Consider the following 26,930-nt stretch of genomic DNA (forward strand, 5'->3'; position numbering starts at 1 on the left):
ACACACAAACACAAGGATTGGACAGGAGGAAACAAAACTGTGATTATTCATTATTCATGGAAGGGTGGCTGTGCTTACTGACTAGAAGACTCAGTATGGTGAAGATGTTATTTGCCCCAAATTAACCTAGAGAGCCTCTTCCCTCCCCACACTCTCTAGTGGAAATTATGTACCTATGTCTATGTTAATACTTAATTAAGCAAGGAATTTAAATATGGCCAACTATAACAAGTTGAAAAAATGTGTGCCTAAATACATGAGAATTAATATTCAGTTTAAAAAAAGATCATGAATATATACATATATAAAAATAAGCATCGTGGACAATGTGTGTGTGTATATATATATACCGCATACACATATGCTATGCATATGTACACACATATGGTAAATTCACATGAATATACATACACATATGGAGGGGCAGCCTCAGAAGCAAGGGTTTCTGTGTGTGCTTTTGCCTATATGTTTTTCTTTTTTCATTTACATTGCTGGGGATAAACCCAGGGCCTCTCATATGCTAACCAAGCTTCAGCCCTAGTCCTCATCTATATTTCTGATCTTTGAATCATACAAATTACCTACTCAAGAAAACATCATTTTTACCAAAATTTCTTCCATTGCAAATAGAATGAAACAATGAACCCTATCAAACCTGTATTAGTGTTTTTACCTATCTGAAGAGAGGGTTTGTCTCAAAGGACTTTAGAAATCAGTATTTTTACAGGACATTCTATGTGGGATTCCTTCTAAAGATCAAGTAAGATGCAAAGTCATTTTAGTAATGTAGGAATTTTAACTGATTTATGGTACATTGTGATTTTCAATTATACCAGAAAGAAAAAAAATACAAATTGTCCTAATGGTATTTGGAATTAAGAATTTTCTAGGTAAGAAAATTGAGACACATTATAAAATCCCCCCAAATAAGCGAGAATGCCTTACTGTTGTTTTATTTAAATAAGATAATTCATGTGTGTATACAGGTGCATATTAAACTTCAAAAAAATACACACAACTAAGTGTACTTTAAGAGTGGTCGTGTTTGGGTATGAATATGCTGTTCTCGCACATTTGCTTATTTCCATTCCCCGATTTTTCTATAAGGCGTATGTACTAAAACTGAAATAGTTCCTACACCCATAGTTAGTACACATAATGGATGCTCTCATTATAAGAATACCGGAAATAAACAAACTTTATGATGTATAAAGAACTCAGCCATGTCAGGCTGGATCTTAAGTTCAGGACTAAACGAATATCATAGATGTATTCTTAGAAGTTTCTAGAACGTTTGCTCATGGGGGGAGGATGATAGTATAATGGAGCACCGCTACTTACTTTTTCATTTGGTAGTAGCCCTTTTTCACCATCCCGAAGTTACCAGAGCCCAGTTCCTTGTCCTCTAGAGTGAGCAGGTTTCGGTCCAGGTAGACCTCCTTGGGCCTGATCTCCTCGGAGTCCGCATAGGGGCTCTCGTACACCTCTGTGTCCATGGTCATGGCTTCTATCTGGGGACCTGCAACACAGTCCGGAAACACAACCCTGAGGTGGGATTCCCTGTGAGGGTCACCCCTTTGGTCGCTGTGGGAACGTAGGGTGTGACAGAGAACTGAAGGCAGGGCCGGGAGGCATCAGGAAAGGGTCCTCAACCCCAGATGGAACAGTGGGCTGTGGTGGCTTTAAATTAGGTCTGATAGTGATGGGACATTTTTCCTGCTGAGAGGTGCAGCCTAGGTCACCGCTCCTTGGTGGCCTTTACAGCTGTGTCAACCAATAGAGCGCAGGAGAAGTGATGTGTGTGACTTTCAAGGACGTACGACTTCTGCCTCGTCTGTGGGAAACCTCATTCCTGAAGTCTTGAGGTGACATGCGAGGTGTTCTGAGCCCACTGTGTTGTGAGACAGTCCAGAGTAGCCCACTCACAGGGACCAAACCAAGAGGACCTCTAGTTAGTACATGGGGGAGACAGAGACGGGCTGCCCTGGCCTTTTCCTGGACCACCTGCAGGGTCCAGCCTGAGTCTACCCCATGGGGCAGGTCCAAATCCCGACCTACAAAAGTTAATTAAATGAGATATAACTGGTTCTCATTATTCTAAAGCACTGCCTTAAGGTGTTTTTATAGCATTAAACAGACTCCAAGTTCATTAACAAAAAGAGAAACTTGGAGATAGATACCTAGAGGACCCAAGGAAACCCTCCAAAGGCCCCACTTCTGAGGCCATGCCATGATGGGGGTATCTCCAGGAACTGTGTCTCCTCACGGCCTCATAGAGTTAGTTTCCCTCCACACACCTGGAATACGAGTGACCCACACATCTCTTCCATGCCCATACCTCTGACTAGACCTTCTTCAAAACTAACAGTGGACACACAGGGCTTTCCAAGAACATGACCCTCTCAGAACTGCAAATAGAGTAGATGCCAAATTCCAAGGGGAGACATTCGGAAGAAGACTCATGGATGTTGTCCACACAGCCAGTTTATGGAGAGGGTCTTGATGGTAGCACACTATCTCATTCAACAGGCCGGTCCTGCTCACGGACACATGACATCGCTGCTACCACGAGACAATCGTCTCACAACTACAGACCATGCACTGAACTTTGGAGCCAACTCTACCCACTTACAAGTGCCCATACACTTTGCTCTGTGAATGTCCAGAGAATAAAAATGTGTTTCTCACCTCTCTCCACAGCCCAGTGTCCTCGTTCTGGCTCATTAGGGTTGAAGGACGCAGCGCTCTCTGGCCGAGTCCTGGGGGATGGGGAGGCCTGAAGCACACAGATGACCCCATGTCACTTTTTTCACTGACACACACTCAGATAGGTCTGAGTATTTTTTATTTTCCAATAATCACAGTTGAACTTATGCAGGGAAGACAAAGGAAAGAATTCAGAAGAACGAAAAGGAAAATAAAAAGGGTTATCTCATTCTTCCAGTGACTGTTTGGATCGTGGAAGGAGTACATGCAGCTCAGGTCCGGCTGGGGTCTCAGAGGATGTGGGGAGACTATCCCCTCCGTTCAGCTAGAATTCCCTCTCCACTTCTGTGGCTTTTCACATCAGTTTCCCACCTACCAAAAGATGCTGAGGATTTTCATGTTCCCCTTGGATTCATTTTCCTGCTCTAACTCTGTCTCTCTGATCTTATTTTACATGGAAGTTATTTTAAAAGGAAAAGTCAATACCCACCAGCTGCTACCATCTACTTCCTAAGTCCAAAGCGTGCAGGTACATTTTATTGCCACCTGCTTCTGTGGCCGCAAGGGACATCTAGCACCATCTGAGTCGATGCTGGCAGATAGCCCTAGCCAGGAGCTACAGGTCCCAAAGTCTGGCTGCCACCAACCTGGGCCATCGCAAAGCTATGGATCCTGTGAGATGAGGAATGTTTTTTGATTACCTGAAGGAAGGTAACAGAAGCCCATCTGAAGCAAAGCTTTGCGGGTCATTACAAACTTGAATAATATGCATTTGATTAACACCAATTTGCATCATGAAATAAATGGGGGAAAAATCTACTCCTTATATTCCTAAGGACTCTCCTTCTTGAACACATTTATCCTGAATTTCCTGACCCATATTCACCTTTAAGATAAATCAAGGTGATTGGGCTGGGGATGTGGCTCAAGTGGTAGCACGCTTGCCTGGCATGCATGGGGCGCTGGGTTCGATCCTCAGCACCACATACAAATAAAAAAGATGTTGTGTCCACCGGAAACTAAAAAATTAATATTAAAAATTCTCTCTCTCTCTTTAAAAAAAAATCAAGGTGATTGCTACTAAATTTAGTTCACAGAAAATCCACAATCCAAATCCCTCCCTACTCCCCATTGGTATGAACTGAGTAGCAACTTTATTTATCCCAAACACTGGCCAGGAAGAAATGAGATAACACCAGATTTGGGAGAAATTTAAAGAAAAAGAGAGACACTTAAGCTTAACATTCCACCGTCACTTATCTTACAGGACATACTAAATCCTCATCTGCCTTATTAGTTATAGGCTCAGAAACCAACGTGTAACAGTGCGGTCATAATGTACCACAGGGCCACCTGGCTGTGCATCTCGGTGCATCCTGATGTCCTCCTCTCCTGCTGAGGGCATGGCCTCCCGCAGTGGTGAGGCTAAAGGACATGAGGTCTTATCTGTCAGAGGGATATCATTAGATCTATGTTCTCATGCATCATTTCAGCATTCTTATTTAAATGTTTAAAAGAACTATGACATATCAAAAATGACAAAAGTTCCCCAAGGTATACTATTCATTGCCTGCATGAGTGTCTGCCATATGCATGATAGGTGCTCAATAAAAATGTGTTAAACAAGCACGTGAATGGATGGATGGGTGGGCAGGTGGATGAAAGAAAATTACTCCTTATAAATGGGAGGTGCCAAGTGTAACCTAATATTGATGCTAAAACGAGTTTTCTCTCCAGACTTTAATAGAGGGGAGTAGGTACAGATTATTCCAAATGACAATCTGCCTCTTTTAAACATTGTATATGATTTCACTTCCAATTTATAATACAATTACCCTGTTCTCCATCCTTCCTGCTGAGTTCCCTCCCTTAAACAAACTCTAAGCTGGAATACTTTTTTAAAAGTTGTTTTTCAGGTTAACATTTACTATAATTTCGAATACTTTGATTTTCCCTATATGAAAATTCTAGATCCCAAGGCAAAACTCGAACAGACACAGAGTTAAAAGATGCCCCAGGATAGGCCACCAGGGAGTAAGGGACCATGAATCCTTGCCTTAAGAACTACTGTCTTCTGCTCACTCAGGACACTATCCTGAGGCTTCAGCCTCCCCCTGGTAGAATGTTCTCCAGAGCAAGGGGACCTCAAAAAGACTTGTTACAACTAAATCACAGTGCAAATACCTAACATAGAAATCCTGCGGAAATAGTCTTAAAACAGAGGTGAAGTTGTTTAAAAAAATACTGGAAAGAATACAGTGTATAAGGACTAAGTAGGAATTAGTACTGATTGACCCAGGGAATCTAAAGTCCTGCACGTGAGTACCTCAGACTCAGATAGGCCATGTGTTACATACTCCTTGTCTTTCAAGGCTTATTATGGACAAGGAAATAGACTGGGGCTCTCCTCTGGAAATTTGGCCTCCATATTTTCAGCAAAGGTGGCTCAGGGCTTGATTCTATGCTGCCCCACACAGACCACCCTGTGACAAGGAGGTCTCAGAGTTCAGTCACAGAGAGCCCCGAGTCCCTCCATTAACTATGTCTGCTTTCTCCTATCTGGATGCCTTCATCCTCAGCACCCCTGCTTTCTGGAGCCTGATCCGTTTTGAACAAAAGATGGCACTGCACTTGACAGAACATTCTGTGGCAGAAATGGGGGGTTCCCACTGAGTCAGGCAAGAAAGCAATGTCCATTTTATGATGAAGATGATACAAATCCAAGTTCCACCTTTCCCTAAGGGGTCAATAGGCCATCTGGTAGAAACACAACAACAGCTTAAACCTCGGAAGTGAAAACTCAGCTGACGAGAACAATCTGAGGCCTCTGTACGTAGTAAACACAAAGTCATAATGATGAATTATGAAGGTATCTATTATTGCGTAACATTTAATGAAATGTTAATTTTAGTGAAAAAACATATGGCTGGTAAGCATTACTATTCCTCTCCACCTTCTTTCTGCTTTTTGTTTGGGGAATCTACTCTGCCTTGATTAATACTATCATCTTTTCTCCATAGAGAACAACAAGGCCTAAAGGAAATGCAGACAGTTCCTTTTACCCAGTTTTGCCAACACTCAAAAAAGAGAACACAGCTGTTGGGCACCACTAGGTGGCACCAGCTACCTGAGCTTCTGACTTTCCAAAGAGAAACTGGAAATTTTTAAATCTCATCAATTCAGGTGATGATAGCCTATTCCATAGAAATAATTTAAAAGTCACGTTTGATTATAAATTATGGTCCCTGATATTATATAGTTTAGGTTTAACTGTAAATAGAAAATATTTTTGACAATTTTTTTTTATTTAAGTGCTTGGAATTTGGAAGTGAACAAGAGTAGGGAAAAAAAAGAATGCTCTTATGGCACAGAGAGATAAGCTAATTCCGAGTTTCCTGGTTTCCCAGTACCGTAAGTGTCCTCCGGTTTATTATCTCGATCCTGATTTTTACTGTCAGGTTCCTGAAAGGTGTTTTCAAGTGAGGCAGCTGTGGTCATATAGGTGAGCACATAATTGTGATGGCAGCCAGTCAACTTCAGAGCTACTGGCTGCAGTAAACCATGCGTGGCTACCAGTAGTCTCCAGTGGAATGACCACAGTCATTCCAGGTTGTGGGTCAGTATTAGGGTTGTTTCAGATGCACAAAAGCACACGTGATCTGCACAAGGAATCTTATGTGACAGTAAAGGTGTAAAATCTGTCCCTTTAAAATCACATGGACACCCTTTCTCGGTGATGTAGCCTGCTGGCTTGGCACTGCCAAGTCAAAAGATGTGCCTGGAGAATTTCTGTCTTCCTGTTCTCTCTGTGGGGCCCTAGGAAATGAGTATTTAGAGAAATGTTTTTAAATATCTCAATTACCTATGTATGTGTTGAGTAAAACAGGAAAAAAAGTGGGTTTTAATGAGAAATTTGGGGACACATCTCAGTCTAATCATCTTAGGAAATGTGTCTTTGAAATGCAAAACTGAAAAGCCACCTTCGGGTCTTTAAGGCTGATGGTCAAATTCTGCTCATTTTTCTTAATAGGATACATTTTTATCAATGTTTTTATTAGTGCATTATAATTATGGATAATATTGGGGTTAGAGGATGGATACAGTTTTGTGCTTATGTTAAAAAAGACAAACATAATTCCAGGACTAATGACAAGAGGGATATGATTCTATGTAAGGACTCCCAGGACTTATATTCTTTAGTTAAATTCAGTTATATAAATATAAACATATGGGCTGGGGTTGTGGTTCAGAGGTAGAGCGCTCACCTAGCATGCATGAGATACTGGGTTTGATCCTCAGCACCACATAAAGTAAAATAAAGACATTGTGTCCACCTATAACTAAAAAATAAATTAAAAATAAGTAAATACAAACGTGATACTAATTTTTAAAGACAAGTTTAAAATGCATCTGACTCTTGATTTCATTTCAAATTCTCTAATCATTTGAAAATCAAAGCATACTTTTCATTAGCTGTATGGATGCTAGAGTTACTTTAAGTTTCAACACATATTTTTTATCTGAATTGTTAAAAACAATTGTTAATGTTAAGCAAATTAACAAGTTAAAAGTTGTTTACTCCTGAGTATAACAGATGGGCTACTTGACATAATTGTCACCATTCTTTAATCATGAACAGTTAAACAATGGAAAGTTCCTCATCCATTTTTGAGAACATAAGTATAAATTCTTCTAGATTATTCCTGATGAATCATTAAAATATTTAATCCTTATTTTAAATAATATAATCCTGCTCCCTTACCAATTATCTACTGATAATTTTGGCATCTATGAAAACTTGAAGCATTACCAGCATTTTCTGTATTCTTCTAGAATATTTCACACTATGTCAATACTATCTATCTGTCTATCTATCTATTTATCTATGACTTTGCTTTTTAACAGTTAACATTGTATTTTGGAAATAATTCTACATTTCAGCTTCTCTCACAGTAGCAATTTTACTTAACTGATAACATTTATTTCCCATTGAAAGACATTTAAATTATTACAGGAATTTGACAATTTTCAGCATTAGAATGAGCACTTTCATATATATACAACTGTGATATGATTGTTTTATGTACTTCTAATTTCCATAGATGTCACAAAATTGCCTTTCTTGTAGATTGTATCCTTTCATTTTTTCTCTTATAAAGTGTAGTGTAATTCACTACACCCTTGAGACACAACATACTAAGCTTTTAGATTTGGACCAGTCTCAGTTTCATACAGGCAACAGTTTTGGACAGGATCATGAGGTTCCATCCTACTCGTGATCCTCCCTTACTGACAACCTGCCTCCTGGACATTGGACTTGCTTAGCCTGCTCCCATAACTGTATAACCATAGTTTTAAATGTATGCCATAGTTTTAACTTGCATTTCTCTTATTATAAACTTGAGCAACAGTTAATATATTAAAAACTATATATGTTTACTTTACTCTCAATTACTGACTGAAATTCCCTGCCCATTATCCTCTTAGATAGTTGAATACTTCCCTTATTGATTTATAGAATCTTTTTATATATTAAGGAAATAAATATTCTATACATGTCATTGTTACTATTTATAATACTTATTCCCAGTTTTTACATTTCTCTTTTGGCAAAATTATGGCTCTTATCATGTGTATATTGCTCTATTTTTATGTAGTCATATTTACAGATTCTTAAACTTTCTTTAGACATTCTCTGTAGTCTAAAAAGGTATACTAAATCTTATTTTCTAGGTATTTCCTTAGCTATTGTGAGGGACCTTAGCTGGCTTAAGCCTAATTAGAAAATGACAGAGGTTTGTCATCTCACAGGACTGTTTTATTGGTTTTTCATGGTGATGGGTTTTTGAAATGACAACTTGGTTACCCTGAGCTATAGTCATTGAATCAAACAATAGTCTCAGCACTGTAGTGAAAGAGTTCTGCAGACTTAATCACCACACCTAAACAGTTAATTTATGTTAAGAAGATTATCCTGGGTGAGCCTGACATAATCAGTTGAGGGTCCCTAGGAAGAGAATATAGGTTTCCCAAGAAAGAGAAAGGGTAGCCTAGAGACACTGACTGATTTTGCTAGGGGAAAACAGCTTTGGACATGCCTCCGAGGTTCCAACCTGCTTCAGACCTTCCTTTCCTAATAACCTGCCCCATGGATATTGGACTTGCTAAGCCTGCCCCCATGATTTTGTAAGGTAAGTTCATGTGATACATCTGTGTGTACAGTGATAAATTATGAGTGTGTATGGATATGCACATTACTATACATCACTATACATGTGGAGCCCATGTTATATATAACACATATATATGTGTATACAGGTATAAATCTATGTAGTTAGTGTGTGTACATACCACATATGCATACAGATAGGTATATGTGTGCACATGTATGCATGTGTGAATATATGTGTACATGTATGTCACAAGTGTGCTCTCTGTGTGTGTACATATATCTCCTATTGGTCATGCTTCCCTGGTCGAACCCTGAGCCATCTGCCTGTAAGCCATAGAATTAAGGTAAACACAGGATGCTCTGGTCAAGGTACATGGTGAAAGTGTTCCTTTCTGGGATGAGGCATCAGCTGGGGACTGTGAGGTAGCACGTAGGCCTTAGGCCAGGATAAGTGGAATGATGAATGAAAAGGGGTGGGGCTTGGAGACGTGGACCATGCCCCTTCCCTTGGCCATCTGGCAAATCTTGTGTCGGGGAGGTGGCCAAGGACGTGAGGGGACCTGGGCCTGGAGCTGGGGGAAGGCAGCCTGTCCCGGGCAGGGCCTGCCCTGGACTCTATGAAGCCCTGGACACGTGATGTCCCACTGACAACGACTGCACTTTGTGAGTGTGGCTGCCACAGGACGGCGGTCACTGACTTCAACTGGATACAACATCATGACTTTGAAAAGGAGACTAATGCCTGAAGAGCTCGGCTGAGTCCCTCCCTACCCTGCGGGTGAGGTTGACTCTTGGCCACTTGAAATGCTTCCTATAGAGGTTACTACTTGGGCAGAAGGAACTAGAAAAATATTAGGGAAATCTTTTCCACCCCTGAGCAGCCTCCTTGGTTGCAACAAAGTCTCAGATCCCAAGTGGCAATCGCCCCTGGCAGAACATACATTTCGATGTGGCTTTCTTTGGATCTGGCTTTTGGGGGTGAGGGGTGGGGTATCAGGCACAAAGTGAGGTACAGAAGGCCCACTTGCCTGGTGGCATTAGAGGGCACAGAAAGTCCACACTGATGTACCCCAAAGGAATGAGAAAATCAATTCCTGCCTTGAATATAAGTCAGCTCCTAGCAGTCTAGAAGGAGAAGAAAGGCAGGGTTTCTCTTCAGAGGCTTCAGGCACACACTGAGAAAACTCTGATGGAGAGGAAAAGAAGCCTTGTTCTCACCTCCTGTGGACATGAGCCAGGACAAGAGCTCTGGGCCACACTCACAGTCTCCCTCTTTCTCCAGGAACTTCTTTTGAAATCTCATCAATCATCCACCTCCCAGTTCTCCTTCCTCTAAGCTTTTGTTTAACCAGTTTACTCGGAAAGATCTAATTCCCTGATATCAATTTATCACTTGGGAGACATCTTATCTACCTGCCAAGTCACCCTGCTATACATGTGGCCCTGTGGATTACACATATGGCCCTGCATATGTGTTAATCCAGAGTTCAAGGCTGAACTTAAATGAAATGTGTCCATTTCTCAAATCTGACAGAGGGCCTATTTCTGATTTAACATGGGGGTTTCTTCCTTATTTTAGATACTTTTAGAAAATAGGGAGAATTTAGCTGGGTATGTGCTATATGCCTACAATCCCAGCAGCTTGGGAGGCTGAGGCAGGAGAATCACAATTTTAAAGCCAGCCTCAGGAATTCAGTGAGGCCCTAAGCAACTTAGCAAGACCCTGTTTCAAAATACAAAATAGTGGGGCTGGGGATGTGGCTCAAGCGGTAGCACACTCCCCTGGCATGCATAGGGTACTGGGTTGGATCCTCAGCACCACATAAAAATAAAATAAAGATGTTGTGTTCACCGAAAACTAAAAGATAAATATTAAAAAATTCTCTCTCTCTCTTTAAAAAAATACAAAATAGTTTTGAAAAGGGTTAGGATTCTGGTTCAATGGTTAAATGTCCTGGTTCCATCTCTGGTACCAAAAATAAATAAATAAATAGATAATAAATAGAGAGAATTTAACCCAACCAAGAACTTAGGAAAACTTGTCTAGCCTAGCACTGATAATAGGTTGGTTGTACCAACACTCAACAGAAATCCCAGTTCATCAAGGGGTATGTTGTGAAGTACAATCAAAACAATGAACACTACTCTTATTAGCTAAACTCTGCTTTGCATTTGTGCTAATAAACATTTGCTTTGCTGCCAGAAGCATGTCTAGTGGCACTTACCACAGGATGAGCAGTCGGTCCTTGTTGATGAGCTACAAAAGTAACATCTCCTGGTTAGAAAGAGTGTGGAAGGCTTCCTCTGTACACATACCCACTGCCATTGTCCCCTCCTCCACCCCACACCATCAATGTGTCTGCACCACACTGATTCTTGAGAAGACTACAGACCTCTGCACCCATTTCTTTTTATCCTCTTTCACTAGCTTTCACACTGATGCAATTAAAATGAATGAATTTTTTTTAAGTTAAAGGGACTGGCTGTCTTTTAAATCCATGGTTTCTAAAATGGGAGCACTCTGACGGCACGTCTAATCACTCAGTAAGAACCAGGCCTCATCCAATAGGAGCCTGGAATAAACCAAATCTGAAACATGGTTGATTATGACCCATATCTGAAAGTCAGATATCCCTGGTTCCGGGGAACTCACCCATCTGTGTGCCAATTTTTTGACATGGAACTGTAAGAACTCTTAACAAACCATCTGGCTTGTAAGAATAATGTTCCACCAGCTGAAAGAGAACAAAGGGAGAAAGTGTGGTAAATACCAGTGCAAGAAATGGGAAAATAGGGACAGAGAAACACTGACCCCATGTCAGACTTAAAAGAACTCAGAAGACACTTAAATCTCTACAGGTGTCTAGGGAGGTGGGCACCCAACCAGGGATGTCCTCAAACCTTCTGTGTAAATGGCCAGATAGCGATACTTCAGGCTTCGGGGGACCCCTTAACATCAGTATCACCAAGTTCTTTATTTCTAAAACAATCCTTTAAAAACATTTTAAAAAATTCTGTCTTCAGGGCCTGCACAGAAACAGGCCATGGAACAGATTCGGTCTAGAGGTTTGCAGACCCCTGAGCTAAAGTAAATAATGTGAAAATAGAGCAGGGTCGTAATTACTGACTCTCAGACAAATAATCCTGGGGTCTTGGGGTTGGAGTAGGGCACACAGGTACTTTCCAATGCTGTCAAGGAAAACCAAAGTCATCATGGTCACAAAAAATGGAAGATATAACTGGCTAGAAAATACACACCGAGAAGTACTCAGTGCGGGCAGAACATTATGATATACCCAATGAAAACAAGAAAGTGTCTTAGAAAGGAACGTTCCAACAGTTACCAAGTTACCTGCTCATGCTGTGGCACAGAGACCCGCAGAGCCCAAAGAGCTCCCTTTATGGGAACATATAGTGGGTGGGTCCCGCCTGCCCAAAGGGCTGTTTTTCTGAGGGCTTTAATGATCTCAAAGTTCTTTCCACTGAATCCACTTCCTTCCATCCACAACTAGTCTTGGGGTCTATATGTAATCATATTAAGGGTAATTCTTTTTAAGGTCCTTAAAATGTTAAAACCTGTCTTCCCTTTCCACCCATCCTTTTTATTGTTAAACTGTGACTCTTTTGTCAAACCTTAACCTAAATGCATGATAAAGCCCAGAGGGTGGTGAAGGAGGGAATGTCACCCACCTGTGATCTCAACAAGAACTGTCACAAGAACCTTTCAGAACCACCATCTTGCACAAAGACCACCACAACCTCATACTGTAAGGCTCTGCTTGAGGGTATCTGTCCAGCAGCTGCCTGTTCAACCTTGGGTAGATGCCACTCTTGTTAGCAATCCTTACAGCCAGGATCAAAGTAATTTATAAAATTATCCTATTTCATGGATAAGGAAAATGTGATAGGTATACACAATGGGGTTTAATTCAGTCTTAAAGAAGACTGAAATTATGTCATTTGCAGAAAAATGAATGGAACCATTGAATGAAATAAGCCAGACCCAGAAAGTCAAGAGTTGAATGAGTGTCCTCTCTCATATATGGAAGCTAGAGAGAAAAATATTTTTGAAAAGGGATCCCATGGAAACAGATGGGAGACCCATAGAATTGAGGAAGGGGCTCTGGGGGTGGGGAGGGACAGAGAGGGCTGGGACTAGAAAGTGAAATTGATCAAATTATTATGTGCATGCATGAACATCACAATGAATCCCACTCTCATGCTTAATCCAAATGTACTAATAAAAACAGTTCTCTTCATCTTGCCTTTGAATCTTCACCTTTTTTCTAAACCTCCTTGAATATGCTTATAGCTTCCTATGGCTCATGTATTCCCATTGCAAAATCTGCTACTCCCAAATAACTGTGCTCTTTTTGGAGAATCTCTATATTATGTGGGTTTTGACAGGACATTAAATGTTCCCATGAAACAGTGTCCAAGTCTTCTTGATAACACTTATTTGCCAATTCCTGTTTTTAAAAAATCTGTACCCTGAGCCCAAACACAATAATCCAAATAAAATACACAGTATGTCAGATTATAATCACTGTGGAGAGCAATAAAGGGATGTGGAGTGTTGACCTTCAGTTGGGCCCCTTAGTCTTTTCCACTTCAAATCTTGTTGGAATGGCTCTTCCATTCATTTTTCTAAACCTGTATGGAGGATTTTATTATGTCTCTATCTGTAAATTCATTAGACTGAATGTTGCTTTGACAAGTCAGCAAAAATCTCGGTTGTCCACAGGAGGTTTTCAGAGCTGGTAGTGTTGCTGGACACCAGCTCTAGGAGTCCTGCCTTGGATCAGCCTGTAAAGAGCTAACCGAGATTTTGCTTTAGATCAAGGGCTTCTTTAGGGCTTCACCTGGTGGAGGTGAGGTGAAGTTCTAGACTCATCTGCCAGCGCCCCTTCAGCACTGCTGTAGTCTTTCCCCACGTCGAGACATCTTCCGTGTTGATTACTATGCTTGCAGTGGCTTTAGAAAAAAAAATTAAAGTCATCTCCCAAATAGCTAGAAAACAATCTTCCTACACATCAGTCCATTTCTTCCGCCCTTTCTTCTCCCCTTTGTAGATTTTGTTTTCCAATCTCTCACTGTAATATATCTAAGTTATTTCCAGACTCAGGTCTCCAACACAACCACTTTTTAAAATCTCCTGTCCCTTTTCTTGCAGATTATTATGTTTTACATTTCTTTAAAAATAGTATATATGATATATTTGTTTTCTGTTTCTGCTGGCTTAATCCCAACACATGAGGTCTCTCCTCATCTGTCTATATTGACTCACTGCTTCTACTGCTTCTGGGTACCCAGTATTTTCCTTGGATACTTGGTGATAGCTGACTGGGAGCCATTTGTTGTCTTGAAAAAGTATTTGTGGGGATTCGTTGATATCTAAGAAGAAAGTGTTTTCTTTGAAAGAGAATTTGCCTTTGCTTCTGTTAGAAACACAGGACACAACTAGTCTTTGGACATTTTAAGGTAAATACTCAGTTTAAGTGTTTTGGACCACACAAGTAATATGACTTTGAGCTATAAGTTGGAGTACGATTTTTATCAATTCATGGTTACAGTTTCTTAAGAATTTTTTTTTCTGTTTCCTGCTTCCTCTTACCTTTCTTTTGCATTGGAATCTGTGTGTCTCATATTCCTCTCACACACAGTAGGTTTTTTTTTTTTTTAAAAATGGAACTAGATCTTTTTAAGACCATACATATCCAAAATGTTTCTGCCCTCATGTTTGATAGATGCTTTGGGTTGTATAGTTTTCTAGTCTTTCAATTATTTTTTCTTCACAATTTTATTACCTTCTTGCTTCAAGTGTTATTGATAGATCCAAACCATTCTTATTCTGTATCTTTAATTATAACTTCTGATCATCCCTTTGAAGATTGTAGCATTTGCTATATGTCCCCAGTGTTTGATAATGTATGATGAAAATGTGGATTTTCCTAGGATCAATTTATTCTTCATCACAAATACAGTGCAAACATACTTTTAAATACATTTCAGTTTTATTATAGATCTAGAAAAAATTTTATTTATGGAAAAATTTATTCAATTATTTTGTCAATGATCTTTTACCCTCATTTTTTTTCTTTTTTTTTCTTTTTGGAAGTGTTATATTTGCATGCTGGATTCTTTGTGATACATTCTTATGTGCTTATACTGTTATTTTTGTAGTATAGCATCTTAAAATTGGGATGTCTGGGCCAAATATTATGTACATTTAAAAAATTAATTTTCAACATATTTAAACAATTTTCTCTTTCCCTTGTGGAGAATCTCATTTCTTCATGCTTTCCATTTTTGTGGTATCAAGGATGCCTGATGATATCTCTGGCATCTATTTGCATTTTCCTATTCTCTAGGAAGACTGAGTTTTTTGACATTTGCACTATTCTTATAATGTGCTTGCTTAATATCCTGCGTCCATTTTTCTACTGAGTGGTTAATTGATTTCTGACTCATTTATAAGAACTGCCCCTCTCCTGCCGCCCCACCCCCACCCCGGATTGGACCCAAGGCACTTAACCATGAAGCCACATGCCCAGCCCTTTTAATTTTTTTTAAGACAGGGCCTCACTAAATTGCTAAGGCTGGCTTAGAACTTGCAATCCTCCTGCCTCCATCTTCTGAGCTGCTGGGATTACAAGCATACACCACATGCCTGGTTTATAGAAAATTATTTTTCTCTTTTTTTAAGGAAATTTTTTAAATGTAAAAAATATTAACAATCTTTTTATCATACTTGTATATATGGTCCTCATTTTTACTTTTCTCTTTTACTTTTATGACTTACCTAATCTTTGTGATTTTCTGAAATTAAATGCATTTGATTTTAAAATCCATCTATTTTTATTTTATTTTATTTATTTTTTTGGTACTGGGGATTGAACCCAGGAGCATTCATCCACTGAGCCACATCTCCACCTCTTTTTATATTTTATTTAGAGACAGATTCTTGCTAGGTTGCTTACAGCCTCCATAAATTGCTCAGGCTGGCTTTGAACTCCCGATCCTCCTATCTCAGCCTCCCAAGCCACTGGCATTACAGGCTGCACCACTGCGCCCAGCAAAAATCCATCTATTTTCTAAACTCCTTTTTAATAATGCCCACTTAAAAATCGCTAAGATCTTTAGTGTCCTCACGGCACACACATATGCACAAAAATGCACACACACACACACACACACACTAGGATCCTTTGAACTGACAGATACCAATTAGCTTCATTGTGATAATCATTTCATAATGTATACATATATCAAACATCTCATTGTACACAGTAAATGCAATTTTTATATGTCAATTATACTTTAATAAATCTGGAAATTTTTTAAAAATAAAATATGGCACCAAACCTTACCAATTTCCTACACTTTCTTCTAATATTTCTAATTTTTAACTTTTAATATTCTTGCTTCCCTCTGAGATCTGTATAACCTTGTATATACCGTGTTATGTGAAATTCACCTGGTTTTTCCCAAATGAACAATGATACCAGTTTTGATAAGCAATTCTTTTTCCACTGAAATGAAATGTCAACTTTCTCACTGAATGATCATAGCAGTCATCAAACGTTGTTCCTCTTTCTGGACTCTAATCTTGTTCCATTGACCAGTTTGCCTGTCTTTGAATCAAAACCCATCGTTTTTAAAAATCATCAAGAGAATGAGAAGCCAGGCCACAAACTGGGAGACATTATTTGTAGAAGACACATCTGGTAGATTATCATTCAGAATCTACAAAAGAACTTTTAAAACTCAACCATAACAAATCATCCAATTAAAAATGGGCCCGAGATCTTACCCGACACCTTGCCAGAGAGAGACGTACAGATGGCAAAGCAGCTCATGAGATAATATTCCACCTCATTTTTCACTGGGAAATGCAAATTAAAATGACAGCGAGATCCCACTACACCCCTATTAGATTGGCCAAAATCCAGAACACTGACAATACCACATGCTTCGAGGATTCAAGCTTCTCTTACCCTGCTGGGGGGAGTGCAAGTTGCAGTGGTCACCTAGGATCCCAACCCCTCCTAGGATACGATGCTCCACCAACTATGCTACTTGGTATCTACCTAAAGGACCTGAAAACTTCTATCTCCACTTGGGCACAGGGTGTAGCTCAGTGGTAGAGTGCTTTCCCAGCATTATCAAGGCCCTGGGTTTGACCCCCAAAACTGCAAGTAACAAGCCAACTAAAGGATAAGCCTGCACACAAATGTTACCAGGACCTCAGTTTTGCTGTGAAGCTAAAGCTTACCTAAAAAAAAAGAAATGAAATAAATAAAGTCTTTAATTTTTAAAAAATTAACTTTATTTTCATCACAGTGGCAAATAATAATAGGATATTCTTGACATGAAGAACAATACAAAGAAAATAGAAAATTCCATCAGGAACCTCAGGTGACCATGACAGAATTCTCTCTTTCCATATTCACACAAGACCGTGGAGGGGATGAACATGGCTTCCTCTCAAAGATGATGCCTCCATCATACATTTATGTCCATATAAAATACGATTCTACTTAGATTTAATAGAACAAAAATCCTAGTGTGAGAAATGAAGAGTTACTGACTCTGTGGAAATGACTTGACCAAAAATGTGTGTCATTTCTGGAATGATGTCACTGAATAAGGCCAGAGACAAGTGAAAATAAGCAGTTTTAGTCATTTTTTAAACAGTAAGGTTTAATTTTGGACAGTGTTGGTTAACCCTGCTGTCATGAGCTAATTCCTTCATACTGTGTTTCCCTCATCCTCCAAGTTGAGTTACTCATAGAAGTTTGAAGTTGTCGAGTGTTTTAAATTTTACTTCATTTTGTTGTAGCCATCACCCCTTGGTTGTTTATCCTTACTTCTGCATTTGAAAGGATTCCACATCACACCCAGGCCTTCTTAACCAGCTCTCTGCCATTCCTAACTTCTCTATTGGTTTCAACAAGTGATAGCACATATTGAATCTATCAGTTCTCCCAAAACTGAGGGTACAAGTCTATTACCATTATTACTACATGGGAATAATATCAAGTGTGGCCACATTGCTCCTTGGTCCTCTATCCTCTCAACTAAGATTAGGTAGATTTAACTCCCTTATCGTTTGGCAGGAAAAGTTGCTTGGGGAAAAATCAGAGTAGCCAGTCCCCTGCTCTAATTTTGGATGACTTGCTGTCTTAGTCTGTTTTCTGTTGCTATAACAAAGTGCCCAAGGTTAGGAACTCTATAAAGAAAGAAAATTTATTTAGCTCACAGTTTTGTAGACAGGAAGTTCAAGATTGGGTGGCCCCATTGCTTTGGTTCATGCTGAACAACATCACAATGGTGGGAACATGTACATAAGGAGTCATATGGTGAGGCAGGAGGCCACAGAGAGATTTGGACCAGGCTTGCTCTTCTTATAACATCCTGCTATCACAGAAACGAACTGGGTTCCAAAGGAACTACGTTAATCCATTCCTAAGGCTGAGCCCCCCATGACGTAGCCACCTTGCACTAGGCCCCATCAAACTCCTCAAGGTCTTCCCTCCTCAGTGCCACCACCCTGGGGACCAAGCTGCCAGGAATGAAACTGTGGAGGACAAACCAATCCAAACTACAGCTCTTCCTCGTCCTCCTGGATTCCTAGAGGATACTTCTTATTATTCTGCAATTAAGAGACTTAACAAGGACATGTATGGCCATGGATCAATCTGTATCTTCTGTTTTTTTTTAACACAATGTGCTCTTTATTGGCTCAGGACATTCGTTGTGTGTTATTTTGAATACCTTTCCATTTGCTGGGTCCTCATCTTCAAGAATGTGGATTAACCTTTTGTCATCCATATCTATTATTTTCTGTTGGATTGCTATCATCTCTTTTTACTTCTGTGTTTATAGTGACTTTCTTTCCCTTTTTAATCAGTAGTTAGCTGTTCAGCAGGGTCTGCTTCATGGCTTGCCCTTTCTATCTTACCTGGAGATGGGCTTATTGATCCTCAAGTTATTTACTTACATCTGACTTCTCTCCATCTCATTCACTAGTTATTATTTTCTTTGGTTTATTCAGTTGATCTTTGAGACTTTTAAAAATCAAATTTATATTCTTACTGAATCATTTTAATTATGTACACTTAAAATTTCTTTCACACTGTGTTTGTGTTTTGCTTGCACATTTGGGTCAAGTTCACATACACGGCTCGCTCCCTGGGTTGTATCTCCTCTGCACTTGGCAGATCTAGACTCCCCTTGGCTCTGTCCTGTTTGGCTCTGTTCTGTTGGATCTTGTTTCCTTCTCCTTTTCTGTGTTGCCATTGAGGGTTCACACCTCGTAGATGGTTCACACCTCGTAGAGGGTTCACACCTCATTTTCTACAGACTTTGAGCAGGAGAAGGAGGGATGGGCTCAGCTGGAGTTGCATTGACCACTTGGTCTCTGCTCCCTCATGAAACTGGGCACAACATCCAGGATTCTCTCCCCTTCTGGGGAGAGGTTGAGGGCCCTCCACGGTGGGTGGGGGGGTGTTGAGCTCCTCACTGCCCCCATGAACAGTGGGTTCATGTAGTCTTCTCACTCTGACAAGGCATGTCCTGACTTCCAGCTGGTCTCTCTTTACCCTCATCTCCATACCACCCATATCCACCACCCACCAACTCCAAAACTGGGAAAGCCAAGGAGGAGCAATGACTCCATTCACTTCTGCAGGTCCCAGAGGGAGTCTTCAGGACGTGGTGAGCCCAAGGGGCAGTCCTAGGAGGGGGAGTCTGACATCTCTGTGGCCCTCTTACACTTCCGTTTCTCCCGTGAGCCAGCACTCCAGGAAGGGCCTCTCCTGAGGTGCTTCTCCTTTTCTTCTTTGGTTGCCCTTGGAGACCATGTTTGCTTTCTTCCTCTTCCCTTTTATCTGGGTTGGGGGGCCTGAGGAAAGGGAGGGTTCCCTTTCTCCTAGAAGGCAGGACCTTCTGTGAGGGTTTCACCATTTCTATCCAAAATTTAATGCCACACGCTTTTGCTATAAAATCGACATTGTGCCTTTTAGTATTAGAATGCAAAATTGTCATTTTTCACCTCTTTCACCCCTCTTTGGATGATTTGGATTGCAAGTAAAAGAATACCCAACTTCAAAACTAGTGAGATAACAAAATTTTATTGGCACACAAAGGAGAATCCAGCATGGTCAGGACTCCATCCTCTGTACTTTCATACAAATCAAATGGGGACGCAATTCATCGCAGGTGTGACTTGTCTTAGGAAGGTAAGTTAATTATGATTGACAACACCTGGACGGATCCGTCCAGCCCTGTGAGTCTCACCTCCTAGTCCTACCCACCCAGTTGCCACTATGCCACAGAATGTAGCAAGAGGAACAATCTGCTCTGGATGGTGTCCCCCAGCCAATCCCCATTGAGCAGATTAAAAGTGGTTTGTTATCTACTAGGGACATGAGGGATGGCCTTCCTTCTGGTTTTTTCCACCCTTCTTTTTGCTGGTGAGATTCTGAGCCAAAACAAAAACAAAGAAAAGTTTCTTAGAGACCAAGGATTATGTTTGAACTCTGACCATGTTGCTGAAAGCTTGGTCCTTGTCCCTAATGCCAATCCAATAATGAGTACATAGTTTTGAGAAAAAGGAAAAAGAAGTTTCATTGCTTTGCTAGCAGAGGAGAAACACAAGGGACTTCTGTCCCAAAGGCTGTGATTCTTTCTATCAGCAGGAACAGGGAGTTTTAAGGAGGTGATTTAAAGGTACATTCCAAGAGTTCTCCAGTGCAGTCAACATTCACTTGTTAATTTGGGAGAAAGTCATTTCTGAGATCTTCTGGTGCCATCTCCAAAGTCTGGATGACTTAGTTCCTATGGTGGGTTTGTACTCAGGGACAGATAACTCTGCCCTCGATGGGAAGAAAGATAATCCTGTTTCCCCTGGGATTAGGGACCTGGATCGATTAGGGAGGAGCAGGGAGAGAAGAAGAGAAAGAAATATGCCCATTAAAAAAATAAGTTACAGTAGCAGAACAGCAAGGGCTATATACAAATCATAAAGTGGACACAGTTACCACCACATTTGTGTAGACCCAGCCATGAGTACCCTGAAAGAGGTCAGAAAGCAGGGAGAATATTCCAGTCTCTGTTCCTGTTCTTGTGAGTGGCTCAGAGCAAGTCAAGTCTCCTCTGTACACTCCTGATTTCTTGTTTCTAATAAAATTTAAGTCAGCAAACAATTATTGAGGATCTTATATTTGTCATGCACCATCCTAACCACTAGAGATGAAAAGGGGTGGGGAAAGACATTAAAAAATAACTTCTCCCCCTTATCTGTTCTATAGGTAACTATCATTTGCTGGACTGGTTACTCTTTGTAAATAAATAATTACTGAATTGGGAGATAGTTTTGCTTTTTGGGGTGGGGCAGGTACCAGGTATTGAACTCAGAGGCACTACCACTGAGCCACATCCCCAGCCCTATTTTGTATTTTATTTAGAGACAGAGCCTCACTGAGTTGCTTAGTACCTCACTTTTCTGAGGCTGGCTTTAAACTCATGGTCCTCTTGCCTCAGTCCCCCCAGCTGCTGTAATTACCACCATGCCCAGATGCTCTTATTTTTACCTTAGTGAAAATCATCTCAGTCCCTAGATTTTCTCATATCAAGATACCATTCTTTTTACATGCAATTCAATTTTTGACAGTTTTTTTGAAGGTACAATTCATGTTATATACCACTTACTCATTTAAAAGGTGCAACTGAACAATTTTCAATATATGCCCAAGGTTGTACATCATCACCCAAATCAATATTGGCATCTTCTTCAACAACAAACGAAGCCCTGTCCCCATTATTAGTAGCTTTCCATTCTTCCCACCAACACAATCCATCCCCTCCCTCCTACCTGTGGTCTAGGAAAATTATCAGTCTGCTTCCAATCTCTGTAGATGTGACTGTTCTGGACACTTCATATAAATTTAGTCATGTAATCATATAACATGTGCTCTTCATGGCTGCTTCATTTACTGCACATAATGTTTTCTTTCACAATATAGCAAGCATCACGATTTCATTTATTTCCATTGTCAAATGATCTTGCATGGTATGGATATGCCACATTTCATTGACACACTCACAACTTCCTGCTCTTTGACTATTGCCATTAACACAAGCTTTTGTGCTGATGTACGTTTTTCTTTTCTTTCTTTCTTCTTCTTTTTTTTTTCTTGTACTGATTTCTGGAAGTAGAATTGCTGGCCCATAGGGTAACTCCATGTTTGTCATTTTGAGGAACTAACAGGTAATTTGCTAAAGAGACTATACTATCTGAAATTTTTACCAAAAAAAGGAGGCAAGTTCCAATTGTTCCCAAATCTTTGGTGACTCTTCCTGTTGGCCATGTGATATCATCAATGAGGGTAGGTGTGAGGTGGTATGTCATACACAGGCTCTCAGGGGACAAGATAGATCCTAAGCCAGCAAGCAGCAGGGGAGGGTGGGGCCTCTACTGCTCCCTGTAAAAAAGGGATAGTAGGTAGGATAAGGAAGAGAGTCAGTAGGTTTAGAAAGAAGAGTGAGTATAAAACTTGGAGCAAAAGGTATTTAGAAATTGGGTGTCGGTTAGAGAGTGAATGTAAAGTCAACCCATGTGAAGAGTCAGTCACAATGATGAACTGGGAAAAATATGTGGGAAAGCAGATATCAATAGAGACATTAGGAAATCAGGCAAAGTATAAAGTGAGTGATAGGATTAGACATTTTCAACAGGGTTGAGGTTGAATATAGAATCTTAGGAAGAAACAAATGTGTAGTCACCAATAGGATTGACATTTAAGAGCATTAGGAAACCTGGAAAAGGATGATTTTAGTAATCCATGCTCACTTTCCAATTAGGCTTTGGTACAATCATAAGTGTGACCTTTGCATTTTGTGTCCAGAATATCATTGTGATAAAATATTTATGTAGATGAGGTGACATGAGTATATCTTTCACCATTTTCTGGGAGCAATATGTTGAAGACATATAAATTAGCATTTGGGGGCACAAATACGTGTACCCTGGGTCTATGAATATAGAGATAATGCATGAACAGACCATACTGTGAATAAATAATATAACTGGTTTCGATTTAAAAAATGGATTGAATTGATATCTGAAAATATATAGGAAATCTTATATTGATACACAATCATTCATTCCAACGAGTTATACATCTAATGGTAATATTAGGGTTATTGTTTACCATGAAGGGTGTGTGAGTTTTGCTTCAAAAGTGATTATGGAAATCGAAAATAATGTGTTTGCAAAGAAGTCTCATGAAAATACCAGTCCAGAAATATACAGCAGTACATGTGTTGTGAAGCAGGAAGTGATTGAAAGTGAACCAAATGCCTGGAAATTTGTGAACTTGTGGATGAAATATACATCTTATGATGTGCATCAACTGAAGAAATAGTAATGTACCAGTGTTGAATAAAAATAAATGTCAAAATGGACATCATGTCCCATAGGAATCTACTAGCATTGATGTTAAACTAGGTCAGTTACTGTGGAAATATAAGAATTTCAATGCACCATTCACTGAAGTTAGTTTTCACTGCTAGAAAACAAATATGTATTTCAGGTGGATGAATATTTCCGAGAACACTCTTGTGAAAAGTTGATAATAAATCCACATACATAAACATGAATGAATTTAGGGAGTGTATAATAAGACACATATATTTCATATTTTGAAAAATCTGGAGTGTGTGTGTGTGTGTGTGTGTGTGTGTGTGTATATATATATATATATATATATATATATATATATATATATATATATAGTGTATGTGTGTGTATATATATACGCACACACACACACACACAAAACACAAACACAGACATTAAAAAGTAGAAATATATATGCCAATTGAAATTCATCATGAAATATATATCATTAACAGAACCAAAAATATTTATTTTACTGAACATGGATTTATGTATCATGTTGTTCAAGTAGGAAGCTCACCTGTAGGTTGATTTTCAGTTCCAACAGCATTTAGGAGGAGTGATCTCTTCTCACAATTTGTATCTGACAAGTCAGCCACTTCACAAGAATATACTTGGGATACCAGGTAGGATTCTATATGTGCATGTAAAAATACATGTGCTGAATAGGCTACAGAGAAAGGGAGACAGGAATTCACATATTTGTTAACTTTCAAAACACATGGAGAACTATTTCTATTAAATTGGACTAGATTTAGAACACCTAAACTTTATAATGCAGAAGGCAAGTCCAACTATACACCATGCCTCCTCCGAACTGCTTGTATTTCTATTCTGTTTGGGTTATTTTTCTCCATCATATTAGGATTCATACTCAGAGTCTACAAGAATATGGGTTAGTGTCAGGGATTCAGTATTTCGAACAGGAAATAGGAAAATGAATCCAATGTGTATGCAATTATCTGCTACACAAAAATCTTCCCACTCTCATCCAGAACAATACCTTGACAAGAAAGACACAATTCAAGGAGAAGAGTTAGAAAAGCTGTGAATATATATGTGGAATGGAAAATGCTCAGGAGTTCACAACCTTGGATGTGGTAGAGGAGTTTCCATAAGTAAGGAACAGGGTAAACTCTCCGCAAACATGGAGCCCTGCTGGCCTAAAGACTTCTTGAGAAACTGCCTCTGAGGTTGGGCATTTGAAATATATGTTGTTGTCAGGAGCTTTAGCTTCCTTTGTAGTGAGACCATCAAAGCTGGGTCTGCATCTATGTGTCCTGAAGAACATGGTTTCTGATTTTTCCATCAACATGAGGCAGAAGTGCTGAATCCACTCTTTGTAGGTAAACTGTGGCCACTGGGGGCTAAGTGTCTTTCCGTGTGAAATGTGAATCCATTTGGACATTCTACACTTTTTGTGGTGTTTCTTGCTGCTTCACTGGGAGTTTACTATCTGCTTCATGAAATACAAGGAGTTCAACTGAAACACAGTGCTGGAAGGAGTTCTGTCATGTGTGCTGACTCATGGTCCTAGGAGAATGCACCAACCAGGTTTTTATCCTACAGAGCTTTCCCCCTTGACCATAGCAAACTGATTCTGAATATTGCCCTGAAACCTCTAAATATAACAAGATGCCTTTACATATAAGGGTCTGCTGGCTGCACCATGTCAGTCACAAGCCATTTGGAAGCCAATGGCAGATCCATATGGCCCCACCACAGATGTTTTATCACACACCTGCACACTACTGCTCTAGGTCCACTACTCAGCAGGCTCCAACTTACTGGCATCTCTGTTTTACACCATTTTCATGAAACCCATTCAATCAAGGCACTGTCTGGTACACTCATGATCAGCAATAGGATATCCAAAGGTTCTCCAGTGCCACCTGGTCATGGGAACTTCAAAAATTTCATGGTATTTATCTAGCCAATTTTAAAGGATGAAGTTGGAGTCCCTGTGGGTTCCATTCATTCAGGAACCATTAAATGGTGAGAAAGCTCATTTCATTGAAAGCTCTGGAGAACTCTCACAAACAAGGCTTCCCAAAGAGTGGCCAAATGGTCACATGAAGCCAGGCCCATTTAGGTCTACAATGTGAGATCCATGTGTATTTTGACTCTCAACTATGGCTGCCAGGTCTTTAAGAATAAAATCATGTGATATCCTAGCTGAGATTCCCAGTGCTCTGTGAAAAGCCATCCTGGACCTAGATCTCAGTTTTCAAGGGCGACTCTCATGCGTTGCCTCCTTAAATCTTAACACAATTCATGGCAATAATTCTCTGAGGTCACTTCCAGATCTCAGTCTCCAAGGGGAATCACACTAGAGTTCAAGCCCAGGTGGACCCAGTCATCTATTCCAACCGCCACACAAATGATCAAATTCAAACCAAAACACTGCCACATGGCCCTCATCTTCTTCCATATAGACATGTCTCATAACCTCTGCCTGGAGGTTTCCATGAGAAGCGCAGCCCAACACAGTGTCCACAATTAGCTCCCTTGCCAGTCATTTGCCTAATGTCAGGGTGGCCTGGACACCCGTCCTGTGAACCAGGACTGATCAAATAGGCCTGCCATTAATACTGCTCAGCTTGTCCATTTTGAGGCCTACTGACTGTAGGGTATAGATTCTTTGTGTGAATTGGAGTCATGAGAAAACCCAAGCACCTATGGGCTAGCCTCTGCAGGGTTCTGAAGAACTCACTTGACCCAAAGGATCCCTATTCTCAATTCACTGAGGTCAGGAACCTTACAGAGGAAGGCGAGACACTTCATCCTCAATGACTGCTTTTTTGGTATTTTGGCTTTGGATGCACACATGGGATCTTTCTTTAGATCCATCAGGTGCTGACACTGACAATCTAAGGCACAGCCTCACACAGGGCCAAGAGGCTGATTCAGACACATCCCTTTGCAAAGCAATTAAGCAAAGAGCCACAGGTGATGCCCATTCATTTCCATTTGAAAACTGTTTTCTTCAGGCTTCACAAAGGGCTGCTCTGAGGCAAAGTATTTCCTGACATTAGGGCAATAGAACAATAGTTAAGCAAAAGGACCAAAGCAGGGTTTCTCCACTGAGACTTTAATGATCACACTGACATCTGAGTTTTCTGAGATGCTCACCATTCCCTTCACCTATCCAGTACATGCCCATGTCACCAATCTTGGAAATGGTACATATCTTGGACACGAAACCATGAGCCTATTCTGGAGAGTGGCCAGAATTCAGGAAGAAAACAGGAACTTAGGAAGATAGTAGGTGCTGCCCATCCATAAGGCAAGCCACAGTTCATTCATAAATTGGGCAGGATGAATGATGGGAAGATTTCTACTAGACAGGACACATCCATTGATACATTATCTTTTCTAATGTTTACAACCACAGTGGGATACACAAACATAGAAACACTCACCTTGTGAAAAGATTTACTAGAAACAGTCCACTCCAAACCAAACAACCTGCCTTTCCTACCTATTCTCAGAACATGAGACAAAACCACAAAGTCACACCCACACACACAAAGACACCTCCTTCCCCCAAGTAAGTCTGTGACTACAAGGAGTGTCCTCTGACTGGGG

This window comes from Ictidomys tridecemlineatus, chromosome 5 (assembly GCF_052094955.1).
Source record: "Ictidomys tridecemlineatus isolate mIctTri1 chromosome 5, mIctTri1.hap1, whole genome shotgun sequence".
NCBI lineage: Eukaryota > Metazoa > Chordata > Mammalia > Rodentia > Sciuridae > Ictidomys > Ictidomys tridecemlineatus.